The sequence below is a fragment of the Micropterus dolomieu genome, linkage group LG02 (assembly GCF_021292245.1).
Source record: "Micropterus dolomieu isolate WLL.071019.BEF.003 ecotype Adirondacks linkage group LG02, ASM2129224v1, whole genome shotgun sequence".
Lineage (NCBI taxonomy): Eukaryota > Metazoa > Chordata > Actinopteri > Centrarchiformes > Centrarchidae > Micropterus > Micropterus dolomieu.
The window spans coordinates 1,330,458-1,346,508 of NC_060151.1; positions in this window are offsets into that span (position 1 = coordinate 1,330,458).

Below are 16,051 nucleotides of genomic sequence, written 5' to 3' on the forward strand. Positions count from 1 at the left end.
ACCTGAGCATTGTTTCTGACCATGTCCATCCCTTTATGGCCACCATGTACCCATCCTCTGATGGCTACTTCCAGCAGGATAATGCACCATGTCACAAAGCTCCAATCATTTCAAATTGGTTTCTTGAACATGACAATGAGTTCACTGTACTAAAATGGCCCCCACAGTCACCAGATCTCAACCCAATAGAGCATCTTTGGGATGCGGTGGAACGGGAGCTTCGTGCCCTGGATGTGCATCCCACAAATCTCCATCAACTGCAAGATGCTATCCTATCAATATGGGCCAACATTTCTAAAGAATGCTTTCAGCACCTTGTTGAATCAATGCCACATAGAATTAAGGCAGTTCTGAAAGCGAAAGGGGGTCAAAGACAGTATTAGTATGGTGTTCCTAATAATCCTTTAGGTGAGTGTATGTGGGTATATGCTAATGTATAGCCTATTGTACATTTAGGCAACATTTGGTTATGCCTTGATGCCTAGACCTGCCAACAAATGCCAACTGTTAGAAGAAAACACAACAGCCCACATTTCCTTAGACCTGTAGTCCACTACAGACCTGCAGACCTGGTACTGAGCTCAGAATCAGCTACCCTGCCAATCTGCTGCTTCTCTCTCTCTCTCTCTCCTAAAATATCTTCAATATCCATCAGGTAAATGAATAGAAGGACATACCAGTAGCATTAACAGTCACACTATGACATTTAGTTTTCACTGACAACAACATTCTGTGGGGATACTGTATCTGAAATACTATAGAGATACAGACAATAGGATTAGTGGCGTCTAGGGATGCACCGAAATGAAAATTATTGGCCAAAGCCGAAACCACATATAAAAAAAAACATTGCAGAATACCAAACAAGTACATTCACATTTTTGCCTTTTTTTACCACTGCATAAATTAAATAGTCAAAATGTGCTTTTTAAAATGTGCTTTTCCCCACAGGATTTGGAGAGACTATGGTGGGGGGATCCGAGGCCCAAGAGGGTCCGGAAAAGTAAATTACATGTGTCCATTTACTTTTACTGTACACAGTACATGAGTATAATCCAATTAATCTTATTTCCATACTGTATAGAAAACATATTTTGAAAACCGGACGTTGCCACATGTGGATCCTCGCGCTAAATTCATCAAGTCTGACCCAACATGGTAAATGTTGTATGTGGTTCTCGTATCGGGTAACATGAGGACTTCATAGCCTCTCTTCAGGTAGGACTCTCGTACTGCAACACTTGTCTTTTTAAGAGAGAAAATTACAGGATAAAGTCGCTAACCTGCCTGTCAGCTCGCACTGCTCCATTTCAGTTACCATAAAGACTTAGCTTAACCGCCTTCTCAGAAATGAGTGACAGAAACTCAGACCACTTGTTGCCTTTTCTAAGAAGTCAGCCACAGAGTGGATGTGCTAGGAGAAAATTAAGCAGAACAGTGTCTGCAAACGGTGATTTTTGCATCTTTCTCTGACACTTTAAAATGCTTCCACACTGCAAACATGTCTACGTAATTGTTCCATAAAATTTAATCGGTCCTTTGACTTATTAGGCCGAACACCAAAAGTGCTTTTTTTTCTGCTATTTTCAGCCGATTAAATTCGGTGGCCAAACATTCCGTGCATTCCTAGTGGCGTCCACGTGTTTTCCATAGCCAACTAAAACATACCCTTTCCTTTACCTCAAGAAAACATAGCTAAAGTTAAGAAAGTAATTTTCATTAATAATAAATTACAGTTTCACTCTGTATCACTCACTATGCTGAATCAATCTTCCTCACAGTTCATCTGTGAATCTGTTGATACAGACACAATCAGCTATTTTATTTTGGTGAAATGCTCTGACTGAGTAGATTTCTCTCTGTTAGGCACTTATGCCGGTTATGGGTTTTTATTGTGAAGTTTGGAAAAACGGAAGGAATAAAAACTAACTTGTGCAAGATGAAGAAAAATAAAGAGTCTTCCTTCTTGGTTCAAGCAACGGAGCCTCCGTGTTTTTAGGAGCATAGGGGCAACGGATAAGCCTCGTTTACATAAGTGTAATTTGATCAGTGTCATGCTGGGGGGGATCGGCTCTCAGATGGGAGCCAGCTCCCATTGTTCAGTTCAAAGAGCTCATAGAGCCGTCTCCTTCGCGACTGACACATCACTACTTTATTACCGTTCCATCAGGAAAGATTAGGTACCCTGTTCAAATAAAAGTTTTTTGTTAGCCTTATGCAGTAAGATCAGCCTGAGCCTGAGAAAGACAGAGTTACTGTACCTGCCAAACCTCCACAAACAAATTGTAGATTTTTATAGCAACTCTTTCCATAATAAACACTGAGATGCTGTGTGTCATGAGAAATTACTGTCTCTTTAAAACAATGCTGGCGTGAGCAAGGATTTCCCCTTTTATAATCACAGTTTCTCCGTCCTTTGTTTTTGTTATTTGTTTTTTTAAACCTGTCCTGCCCAGCAGCCTGGTATAGAGTATGATGAGCTGGATACCATATTGTGACAGACAGATTTTACTTTAACAAGAGAGTATTAATATGCTGTTTTATCTGTTTTATTATTTATTTAATTATGTATTGATTTGTCACCGGGCCGGACAGGGGGGCAGAAACAGACAGCACAGAGAAAGGACAACAGCTGTAAGAGAAGGGGGATGGAAGGTGGGGACAACAGGGAAAAGCAGTGGGAAACACCAATTGCAGAAAGCAACGAAACCTGCAATAGAACAGAGAGGGGGGGAAAACAACAACAAACAAACCCAAAAAAACAAACAATAAAAATAATAATAATAGTAAAAGACAACTAGCTGAACAGCAGCAATAAACAGCTGACATAGTAAGACAACTAAGAGAAAAATGAAAACAAGAAACAGTCACACACACTAAATAAGCAACACAGCACAGCCACGAGAGCTGGAATAATAATTCATTTAAATAAGTAACTGAAAGAAAAGCATCAGGAATAATTCTACCAGGGACAACCTAAATTTGTTTGTGTCTATGTGTGAGACTGTGTGTGTCTGTGTGAGTGTGGGTGAATGTGTCTGTATGTGTGTGTGTACATGTGTGTGCGCATAAGCCTGTTAAAGAATGTAGTTGTTAGTGAGAGTGGGACGCCACGACTGTGCCACACCTACCCCAGCAACAGGCAGGCAAGAACCCCAGTAGCCAATAGGGGTGGGAGAAAGAAAAAAATAAATAAATAAATAAATAAATCCCCATCAAAAAAAAGACTCCCAGATGCACCGCGATGCAAAAGCGGAAGACCCCGACCCAACTAACAGACACCCCAAAAAATAAATAAATAAAAATAAGAAAGACATAAAAATAAGAACGACCATCCAAATGCAAGTTGACAACGCAATGCCGACGGAATGCAAGAAGCATAACCCGCGAAAGAGCCGTGCCTGGATTTGGGCGTTTTGGTTGTGCGCTGCGTGGCGGTGGGGTGCTGGGTGGGGGGGAGCATTGGTCTATGTTGTGTGCACGCCGCGGTCGGCTGGTTGTCTTTTACTATTATTATTATTTTTATTGTTTGTTTTTGTTTGTGTTTATTTGTTTGTTGTTGTTTTCTCCTCCCCAAGCCCCCCTCTCTGTTCTATTGCAGGTTTTGTTGCTTTCTGCAATTGGTGTTGTCCTTTCTCTGTGCTGTCTGTTTGTGCCCCCCCATCCCCATGTCTGCCCCCCTGTCCGGCCCGGTGGCAAATCAATACATAATTAAATAAATAATAAAACAGACAAAGGAGTACATTAATACTCTCTTGTTAAAGTAAAATCTGTCTGGCACAATATGGTATCCAGCTCATCATACTCTATGCCAGGCTGCTGGGCAGGACAGGTTAAAAAAAAAAAGAAGAAATGAATGAATGTGTTGAAATGGAGTATCAAGAGTTTTTTCTATGTTCTATGGACCCGCTGAATATCTAACAGTATCTCCACCATTGTCGTGTTGTTTCAGGGTTATTAATGCTGTAGGTAACACCAATGTGAAACAAACATTTTGTACAAGCACTGCACACATCTAAAAAGTGCAGGGAGGCATCGCTTCTGAACAGGCAGTGAACGGGCACTACTACTACTTATTTGTTTCAAACTCCATGTTTAGGTTGAGTTTAGGGAAGAGTGGAGGTCTTGGATAAATACTTCAGTCAACAGCGTTTTGAAGCATGACACACAACATGTTTACTCAACCAAAACATTTAAAAACATTTAACCAAAACCATGATCTTCACCTTAACCAAAGTGCTTTTGTTGCCTAAACCTAACCACATGTGGGATTCAGGATGTGAATCCCAGTTTCCCATGTTAGTGTAGCGCTTTGTACACCTACCATCTGCCCTGACCGCCTCATAATGAATTTCTTGTGGTAAATAAAGTTGGCACTTCCCGGGAACCTGATTGTGTAAAGTCCAAAGACATGCTGTTTAGGTTTAATTGAAGAAAGTTCAAAGATGGAGGGAGAGTGTGACTGGCTGTCTGCTTACTGTATATGCCAAACGATAATCTCTTGACCTGCCCAAGGTGAGCTGGGAAAGGCTCCACCCCCCACCCCCCGTGATTATGCACAGGATAAGCAGCTATTTCTGTTTCTGTCTATGTGACTAATTGGGACATTTTCTGACGAACAAATATAGAACATTTACATTTACATTTGTCCTGTACTGCACTGCAGTCTGCAGCAGTTTTTCTTTTGTCTCGTATGGTGTAGTTACTGTGTTCTGTTGTATGGTGTCTTGTAAGTTGATTATTGTGACCTTGTTTTTAGCACCATGGACCATGAGAAATTATATTTTGTTAATTGACAATAAAGGAACTTGAACTTGACCTTGAAATATTACACTTTTTTTGTCAAGGGAGTCTGGTGACTCTGACGAGAGCACTATAGCAACTGTTAAAACTGGTTAAACAAAAAGGATCTTACTCTTAAAAAAATGTCTCTCTCTGTTGGGATCCTTTCCATAATGTTGCAAGACACTTACAATAACAATCTGAGCCTGTCAGTGGCATAAACAAGCACTTTAGTGGATGCAAAACATGTGAAAATAAGGTCCAAGCTGCAAAATACTGAACTTACCCTTTAAATAGTGCAGCAACACTGAATGAAAAGCATTTTTGCCGAAAGCTGTAAACATAGCCTTTGGTTGTTTTTCTGGAGCATACATTGCACAGTAGCAGTGCTGCTACTGGAGCTTTCTTTTCTGAAAGATGAGAACAAAGTAGATACTGAGCCATTGAGAGGAAAGGAGAGGAAGAGACTGAAGGAGAGAAAAAAATTGGGAGATGGAAAAGATGGATGAGAGAGAAAAGAGGCGGAAATTGAGACAGTAGAGGTGCGCATGATGAGTCCAGCCTCCAGACACACACTCAGAAATGCAAACACTTTTTCTTTTGTACACACACACACACACACACACACACACACTATGCAGTCATGGTTGAGCTAACAAAGGCACTAGACTGGGTCCTCAGCTCTTGGGAGATGAACTGGAACTGATAAATTTAGCAAAAACACAGCTCCCCTAGGGCAACACACACACACACACACACACACACACACACACACACACACACACACACCATGCTAGCTTGCTTGTTTGTGTGTGTGTGTGTCTGTGTGTAAGTAGGGCTGCAAAACTTCACATGCATCCATTCTGTGTCTGTGTTTTGAAACCACCGAGTGACCTGGCAAAAGTTTCTGCATTAACCACAACCCAAGTGTCACTATACTGGACATGAGTGAGTGACAGATGAAAGAGAAAAGGAAATGATGGATGAGGGGAAAGAGGAGAATATCAAATGATTGAATATAGCAGAGATGGAATTTTGGAGGGAAGGGGAGAAAGGCAGAGGGAAGAAGAATCGAAGAGAGGGATAGAAGAGGAGAAAGAAGAGACACAAGGGATGGAAGAGAAAAAGAAAGAGACATACATATGATTGAAATCAGATTACACCACTGGAATGTTGTGCCATGGTTCGTGTTTGTCACATTGATGAGGTTCATCTTGTCATCTTAAAACAACTCTAGTCAAGACTAAAGGAAGCCGTAAGAGACAAGTAAAAGTGATCAAACATTAACAACTGTGATTCAGTCTATTTTTAAGGTAGGAATAACAATTTCATCAGGTACAGGAGTAGTGCGGGAGGGGTAGTCAAGTGGATCAAGAGAAACCAAAGTTTCGGCTGGTTGTGTGAAATAGAGGGAGGTATTTTCTAGAAGTAAAAGTCCTATTCTAGTCCTAGAAAAGCTGGTGCTGATGCAAATGCACAAGTGAGGAGCTTCAACCTGGTCTTGAAAGATCTCAAAACTAAACTGTTATTTAACCAATAAAAGTACTAGTACACACTGGAGCAGCTCAAGTCACAGTGGAAAGGCGACCATTTTATATCTTCTGTGATGTTGTGACCACGTCACAGGATTTCTTGAGTAACTGTGGATCTTGTTCAGTGGGAAACCAGGATTTGGGTTAAAACCAAATCTTACACTCAGGCCTGATTGGGTTTTGGTGCTGTTCATTTATTCAGGTTTTGGTCTTTACAATGCAGGCTTCTCCTTTGTTCACCTACATGGTGAGGTCCCAGTAGGGCTATGAGCAGAGGGACTGAGCAGGTGGAAGGGCATGTCTCTTTACTTGGCGGGCGTGCTGTGCCTGGAGCAGATCATGAGCAGATTACATCCCTGGATATCCATATAATGTCATTGCTGCCTCGATGACGTTAGCTCAGCAGGAAAGTAGAAGAAAACCTTCAGAGCAGTCAGAGGCCTGAGCTTTCTGCTCACAGGGATTACTTTTAAGTTTACCTCATTATGTGGCCATATTTTTGCACAACAGACGGCTTGGGGGCAGTATGTAGCCTACCGTTCCACTGGGCACAAACAACGAGAAATCACAGTTTATTGGACAAAACCAGTTAGTGAATTAACAAACAAAAACTCAGTCAAAGTGACATTAAGAGGATGTTATCCAACGAGGGTTAAAATGAAGGGGATGTTGTTTCATCTCGATGAGTTGTTTCATCTCGATGAGTTTCCATCCAACTTTTCTAATGTGATGCTTCATGATCACAAATCTTGGAAACATTGCTTCTATTTTTCTAACCCAAGTGGGTTAGAAAAATAGAAGCATCCTCTTGTCTCAAACATTCACCCACAGTTTGCTTCCTCCATATGAAAAGAGACATCTGTCAAGCCATGAGGAATTCATGTCAAACATTCCTTTATCTATAGACACACACATACACAGAAGTAAACAGGATTAAGCAGAGCTTGGCTAAAAATTGTCCCGTCATTCTTTAGAGTCACCATACAGCTGTCACTGCTGCATCTAAAAATAACATGAGAAAAAGTAGTTTTTCCTATTTTTCTTATCGCATCCCTCCATCCAACATTCCATCCGTGCTCCTACATGTTATTTTTTCACAAACCATTTATCCATAGAGGTATATTTTAAATCATCTACACCGTCAAGCCTGTTGTTATGATAATAAAAATAATTACAAATATAGCCGCAAGCGGCAATTCACGGGTTCATACCTTTTACCGCCGGCACACATTAGCCCTTTTCTATGAAGCAAGGCACTGCAGGCGGAGTGAGGTGTGGCGGAGAGAGACATTCCCCTTCGAGGGAACTCGAACTACGTCTGTGACGACGCTATGGGAACGAGATACCCACTTAGGCCGCGCCAAAACCCCGCCTGCCCCCAGCGTGCAACCTGAGGCACGACTAAGAGGAGAGTGCACGGGTGCCGGGTGCAGAAGGAAGGTCCAGACTGTAAAACCGGGGAAATATGGGATTTACCTCCATATTTATAGTGTAATTTCTGTAATGCTAAGCACTTTTCTTGTGCTTGTAGCGCCCCCTAGTAACGTATGTACATCAAACTGTCCAGGTATATCCGAGGCACCTATCTGAACATATCCTGTCAGTTTTGTCATGATTGGCCCTACGGTTGCTGATTTGTGGTCATTTATGTCCAGAGCCATGCCCCTTTCAAAGTTCATTGGTCCATATCTTGAAAAGTAATTGAGATATCGACATGCTTTATACAACTTTTAATAGGCTTGATCCAATGATGATTCACTGAAAATTTGGTGGCAATTGGAGCTACAGTCTAGGAGATGTTAAAAATGTGTTTTTCAAAAAATTCAAAATGGCAGAAAAAATGTATAGGCGGACCTTATTGGTCCCAGAGGCTTTTTTGTAGAGCACATTGTGCTGCACCTGTGTGAGAAGTTTCAGTGAGGGGTATGGCCTTTCAAAGTTTGCATTTTTAAGCCTTATTTACAGCGCCACCATGTGGCCGATTGAGTTCATATTTCTATGGAAGCTGATGCACACCATTTCCAGTTATTCCTCCAAGTTTCATGTTTCTAGCTCATTCCAGCTCACGGGAATTTGAGCCGGCGCAGCAGACAACAAATTATCATAATAACTAAAACACACAAATATAGAAGGGTTCTACCACTACGCGGTATAGTTAACACTAATGCTGTACAATGTGTACAACCCCGTTTCCAAAAACATTAGCACACTGTGTAAAATGTAAAGAGAAACAAAATGTGATGATAATAGAAAACTGTCCTGTGGTCTGATGAGTCAAAATTTAAAATTCTGTTTAGAAATCTTGGACACCATGTCCTCCGGGCTACAGAGTAATGGGACCATCCGCCTTGTTATCAGTGCACATTGAGCGTGAGACTCACGCAATTTACACTTTTCACACGCCCCCACGCCATACAACAATTTTCTCATGCACGGGAATAAGTAATGTAGCCTACAACTGATAGCGTTGACTCGACACTCCAACAAACTGATGCAACACCGGCAGACGCTGTGACAGGAATCAAGCTAACCCGCTCTCGTGAGTGGCAGACAGTTTGACAGTTTGTGATCGGGTAACGTAGCTGGTACGGTTTTGCAATATAAAAATTTATAATCTGAAGCACAGCCGCTGCACAGAGCTGCTGAAGTTAACTTGTGGATTTGTGGGTGTTTTCAGTTAGTTTCATTTTGCACAGGTATCTGCTTATACAGTCCCAAACGGGATCTGTGTCTGTCTGTCTTCTATCATATCAGCAGAGCAAGGAATGAACAGCAGATTATAGGGCGGGGAGATTTAGAAAAATATTGTGAATTGTGATTAAACGATGACTTTATTCTCTTAAATAATCTTTCTGGACCGTCCCTACTGTTTCTTCTTTGACAGGTATGTTGATGTCATGGGGGTGCATTAGTGCACATGGCATGGGTAACCTACACCTACATTTGTCAAGGCACCATTAATGCTGAGCAATACAGGTTTTGGAGCAGCATATGCTGGCAAGTAGACGAGGTCTCAGGGACGGCCTTGCATATTTCCATCAGCATGGCTAGGTGCTAAACTGGCCTGCCTCCAGTCCCGACTTGTCACCCATCTCACACTTTTGTCTCCTGAGTTCCCAGATGCTTACAGAGTGTTGTTAAAAGAAGATGTGGTGCAATAGTGGGAAATATGACTCTGTTCCTAGTGTTGTTGGCATCAATTTCATGATTTGGCCTTGCCACATCCTCCATCCCCTCTCCTGTTTCCCCTCTCTGCTGTCTCTGTCAGTTTTGGTCTGTCATGTTCTGTCAGTCTGTGTGTGGTTGTGGGCATGTCACTCTGGCTCCCTTTCTCCCGGGCTGATTACCATCGGCAGCATCTCTTACCTGTGGCCCATCCAGCAATCAACTCCTACAGTGCAATACACCAGCTCTTCATTCACTCCTCTCCACTTTGTTTGTTCACCTTCAGCATTAACTGACGCTACGGCCAAGTCTGAAACCTTAAAGTCTAGGTTTTCTAGTAGTCTTTTGTCCTGTGATCAACGCTCTTGTGTCTCTGCCTTGCCCTAGTTTGCCATTCCTGTTCCGAGCCTAGTTTGGATAAGCACAGCACTCCAGCCTTAAACTGTGTTCTGCCTCTGCCTGCAGCATTCTGGGAGTCCCCTCACCTGCCTGCCTGCTACCCTACTCCTCAGTTTATCAGTTACTTGCTCTCTGCTTTTGCTGTGAATAAATCTTTATGGGTTGACTGTTTACCTGCCTGTTGTCTGCTCCTGAATCTATATAGCAAACCCTTCAAAATGGGCATATCTTTTTCCAGAAACAATAAATTTAAAGTTTCAGTATTTGATAAGTTGTCTTTGTGCAATTTTCAATCAAATATGGGGTTTCAATGTTTTGCACATCATCACATTTTGTTTCTATTTGCATTTTACACAGCATGCCAACTTTTTTAGACATGGGGTTGCATTATAAATGTTGAGTACCAAACTGAATGTGTGTCTGTTCATACATTTCAACAAGTCCTCTAAACTAAATCACAAAACACAGAGATAGGAAAAATCTGCCACTCCTGTGGTTGAGGTTTCGTTAGATTTCTAGACAAAACTACTTGGTTATGGTTTAAAAAATCATTTGTTTTTCTAAATGACAACTGAGACAATGATGTTAACATGGTGTATAATGTGGTTTTCACATTTTTAGCTAATTTTTTTATTACATAGCCTACAATGGGGCGGCTGTGGCTCAGGAGCTAGAGCGGGTTGGCCGTTAATCGGAAGGTCGGCGGTTCAATCCCTGGCTCCCCTGGTTGCGTGTCGAAGTGTTCGAAGTGTTCTTGGGCAAGATACTGAACCCCGATTTGCTGTTCCGCCAGTGTGTGAATGTTAGTTTCCGTTTGAGCACTTAGGTAAATGTGTATGACTGGTGAATGCAGATGTAGTAGGTCGAAAAGACTAGAAAGGCGCTATACAAGTACGGAGCATTTACAATGTCTCATCAACCTTGTTTCAGCAGCAGCTGTTTTCAGTAAAAGATAAAACAAGACAATATGTACTGTTGGGACCTCACCAAGTAGGGAAACTAAGGAGAGGAGAAACAAAGCCTTAACAAAGAGGCCTGCATGTAGAAATAAAAGCCTGAACATATAAACAGCACCAAAACTACTCAGGTCTGCTGAATCTAAATCCTGGGTTCCTACTGGACATGTCCCCACAGTGGCCATGACATCACCAAGCCTATAAAATCTAGAGCATAAGTTTATCAATTTTCTTACAGTCTGATATGACTGTAGGAGATCAATAGATTCATTTAGTAACAGTAACGATGAAGTACATGTATGCAACTTCTGTGGGTTTGTAGATAATATGAGAAATGCTGACTCAGCCACTAATGATAAAAACTACAGCACAGAAATGTATTTGCAGAATGTAAATATATTGGATGGCTTCTGCCAAAAACAATACAGCGCAATAAAGATGACCTATCACAAAGGGGCTTTGATATAGTGAAAATTATTAATTATTAAGAATAATGATTAAAGCTTTAAAGCTACTATTGCTTTTTCCCCTACTAGAGTCCGTTAAATGTTTGCTATGATCTATTAATGAATTATTATCAGTATATCTTATAGCAGCACCTTTAATTAGGTTACCATGATATGTGATATTTCAATACCTTTGTAGCACTTATAGAGAAACCAAGAGTGAACTTCCATGTGTGTTGATGAACTTCTGTTCCCATCCATGAGCCACATATCTGTCAGAAAACATGTTTTCTTTCTTTCTTTTTTTGCAGATATATGGTTATGGACCAACAAAAGCCTTCAGTGTCTGGAGTCTTAAGGATTACCTCGCTCTCCCTCCCTCTTTCTCTCCAGTGTAAATGTCTTTCTGCTCTTTACCCTGGCTAAGCTGCAGGGAACTGCAAAATGGCTCTGGCTGATGATATTTGGCCATGTTTGTTTGATGTTTGTGAGTGTGTGTGTGTGTGTGTGTGTGTGTGTAGCCTGCAGTGAGAGAAAGAGAACAAGTAAAAACAGAAGGAACAGGATAGCAGTGAAACATGGAGAGTGTCCTGAGCTTACCTGGGTCCAGGTATTAAAGCTGACCAATGTGCTTAGTCCAGTCTTTCTCTTCCTCCAGCAAACATCCACCCTTACCAACACCTTCACAGCACGCACGCCATTGGTACATGCATTTTTAACTGGCAGGTTAAATTATCTTCGTCCACTTCAGCGCCCAGCCATGCTGGATGCAACCAACTGTGGAAATAAATACCTCGCAGGGAGGCTCTGATCTTCCTCCTCTACTGCTACTTTTTTGAATTTATTCCGGTCACTAAGTTTATATACCATTACATTTCAGGCAGGCATTCCTGTGTGCTGCGTATCTCTGTGTTAAATTGATCTCAGTAAATGCTTGCAGGCTTGCATTTGTTACATTTATTGCCTGGTTTAATTAAAGAGAACATGAATATTATGCCCCAGACACAGATTGCCGTGCTTGGAGATTGTCAGCTTGGACCCAAGCAGCTACCTGCATAAACTGACTGTGGGGGTATTTCGGTTTACTGCAGTACTTTGAGTGCCATCTATTCAGCTACCCAAATACATCTACTTGTAATACGGTGGATGGCTTGTTTTCTAGGATATTCTGTCTTTTTTCATATACTGTATATACTGACTTAGATGGTAAATATCATTTTTGATAACAGGTTTGTAATACCTTACTGTATGCATGCACAGATTCATGTAGGTGAGATTAACTGGGTTGTGGTAACCTATTTTGTTTGACATTTCTATATTATATATCAATTTCTATATTATGTATACATATATACAGTATATATACCAAAGTTTACTATATATTTTTGTTTTGTCATTTCTAATATTGTATGTTTGACCAAATATTGAACTGTAGAATTTTTGCATAGATTTGTGTTGTGGACTCACCTTTGCTTGTTTCAATGTAAGACTGTGTATTTTTCTGGTTTGTACTGGTTGATTTCTTGATTATGTGGACTTGTTTGGTCTCAGGCCACCCTTAGATTGGCCTCTTACGTTGATTGCCCTGATGGACAGATGGTATAAAGAGGTGATAACTTTATTTGTTGAAATTAATGCATCTGAGTTATTAGTATGTGGCTTTCCCATTTCATTTTGTAATATATTATTAAGGAAAAAATAACTGAGAGACTAGCTGTTTTTCTTCTGTTTTCCCTGCAGGAAGCATCTAGTGGCCATCTGAGGAACTGTAGCTTATATCAGTCAGTGTTAATGAGTTTTAATCAACAGAAATTGAAAAAAGGTCGTCTTTCTCTGCTTCCTCTGTTGTACTCCACAGAGCTAATGTGGAGATGCAATCTTCCAGTGATGAACCACCGATCGTTCAGCTCTGACATAGGTGCAGTCCATAGCCTGACATGTCAGGGTATATATAACCTTATCTGTAAGACTGACAGCACTCACCATGATATGTAGCTTCCTGCAGAGAACTATGACCTCTGACTGTGGGCAAGGACAGAGATAATGAGTAACTCTGAAAGAAAGATAGGGATGAGTACACAGGGAACTGACCTCTAGCATGACATGACTTGTATGTACAGTAGTTTCCTTTGTGTGTGTGTGTGTGTGCATTTATGTGCGTGTTTGCAAACCATCCCACTGTGATGCCTCATAAGCCTCCTTACTGGCTCATCTTGCTGTTATCAATCTCTAGTTGGTGTGTGTGTTTGTTTGTGGGCTCACTTCCCTACCTATCCAACAGTGGACCTCAGCGTTGTTACACACTCAGCAACAGGGGACCGCCAAACCAACAGGGGACATTTTGGAGGACTTATGGAGGAAAAAAACATTAGCCAAGAAGGGACCAGCAGGTGGTTTTTGTTTTTTTGTAATTAAATTTTTATTTCTAGATTTATTTGTTAACAGAAATTTCTACAGAATGCCTCTCTGACATTGTGTATGCACATGACACATTAATGTCTGTCACAAATCTTTCACATTTAAAAACATCTTGTAGAACATCTTGTAGAACATTGTGTATCCCTCTCCAGTAGTCTATGGTAATAGTGCAGTCTAAGAAAACATGGTAATTGTTTGCAATTTAGTTTCCACCAAACCAGCAAACAGGAACCCCCCTGTTCCCTATCAAAGTGAGTTTTCTGAGAGGGTGTGAAGAACCCAATAATGTAATTATTTCACAATAATGTAATAACCCCCCCGTGTCTTCGTGGGTTCTCTCCGGGTGCTCCGGCTTCCTCCCACCATCCAAAGACATGCAGACTAGGTTAATTGGTTACCCTAAATTGTCCTTAGGTGTGAGTGTGAACATGAGTGGTTGTTTGTCTATGTGTGGCCCTGCGATGGACTGGCGACCTGTCCAGGGTGTACCCCACCTTGCGCCCGATGTCAGCTGGTATTGGCTCCAGCCCCCCCGCGACCCTGTACGCAGGATAAGCGGTTGACGATGGATAGATGGATGGATGGTAATAACTCCCGATAATGTAATAAAATCTTCTCTTAACTCCATCAAAAATGTAATAAAACCTGATAATGTAATAACTTTCCAATAATCTATTATTAATTAATTAATTATTAAATATATTAACCGACAATGTAATAATCTCTGTACTAATGATGTAAGAAATTGTTACATTAACAGCATGTTATAACAACTTGGTTCTCAAAAGTGAGGTTATACTGGAAGAACAAAAAACTCCAATTCATCGAGTGGCTTTACAGCAGAAAAAAAACACGTTTACAGTAGCGGTGTGTATCTTCACTGGCCTCATGATTCGATTAGATTATGATTATCATGTCTTTGATTCGATTCGATATCTAGATGCATCACTTCTAGGGTTGGGAATTTCTAGGCACCTGATTATGATTCATGACAACTGTGAGGGGGGTGAATTTTAAAGTTCTGCATTATTAGGGGCGTGGTCGCTTTGAGTGACAGCTGGGTGCTGCCGCTGTCACTGCTAGTCATCTGCCTGCCGTCTGTTAGCCTCACTCAGCTAATTCCAGTATGGACTCTCCAGCTGTGTTTGAGCTGTTTGGAGATTTCTTCATGCAGATTCCAGACAAATATGGGCTTGCTGTGCCGTTAATTGTAGAGACAGGCCATCCAGGAAGCCTGTGTTATGGGTGGTGTGGTGTGGGGACAGAGTGGACCCAAAGGCAACGTTCAGAGGGAAGGAGGTTTATTGAGGGAAAAAGGGTTGAGGGACTGGAGTGGAGGGAGAGGTGGATGCCGGGGAAACACAGGCATGGGGAACCGAGGAGACTGGGACCAGAGAGCCGGGGAACACTGGGGCCGAGGAAGCGAGGGAGAACTTGGAGGACAGGCAATGTTAGATTTGGTTTGGCTTGTATTTACTGTAATGGAGTGACTGGTAAGTTAGATACTAGTTAGATACCATTAGGATAAGTAGCAGCACCTGAACGGGAGGTCCTGAGGTTGGATAGATTAGTTAAGGTGAGGAATTTGGTGTGTTCTGAGCTTGTCATTTGGTGGATTAGAATTTAGGGGAAAAAATGCAAGTCAAGCATAACAGTTCAATAATAAATCTAAAATAAGATCTTAATAATAAATATACAATAAGAGCTGAATTGAGTGGTCAAATAGTTTATAGCACATATTTATTATTGCACAGTGTCCAGCAGCAAATGTTAATATTGCACATATGAGTAAACAGCGTATTTCACATTGCCACCATAATTATTGTAACATGCCAGAAAGGTGCTTAACTGTCTACCCATTGTTGTCTTTCCCGCTGCCAGAGGAGCTGATTGCAGAACCAATCCAGATGAGGATTGCTGTGTCCAGCTCTACAGAAGTCCCAGCATCCAGCGGGCCTCTGCCAGCTCCTATTCCAGCTCCTGCACCTCACTGCTTTGCTTAGCCATTTCTTTTTACTTTTACTCTACCAGAACACTACTGATGTCAAATTATGACACTGGGTTCCCATCCATAGGTTCTGTTAATAAAATAACTGTTACAACACATTATTTCAAATCATACAAAAAACTTTTACATTATAATATACTTAAAATAAAATCACACTCTTCATTCATCAGTTTCCTATGTTAATTGGAAATAGTGTGATTTAAACTTAACGATATATTATGGTTAACAGCTGTAAATGAAACTATTAAGATGGAGTTTATAGGTTAACATTTTATATGTTAGTAGAAACTAAAGTGAAAAATGAAAAACTGGTTTTATAACTGATTTCCATGAGCTGTGTATTAA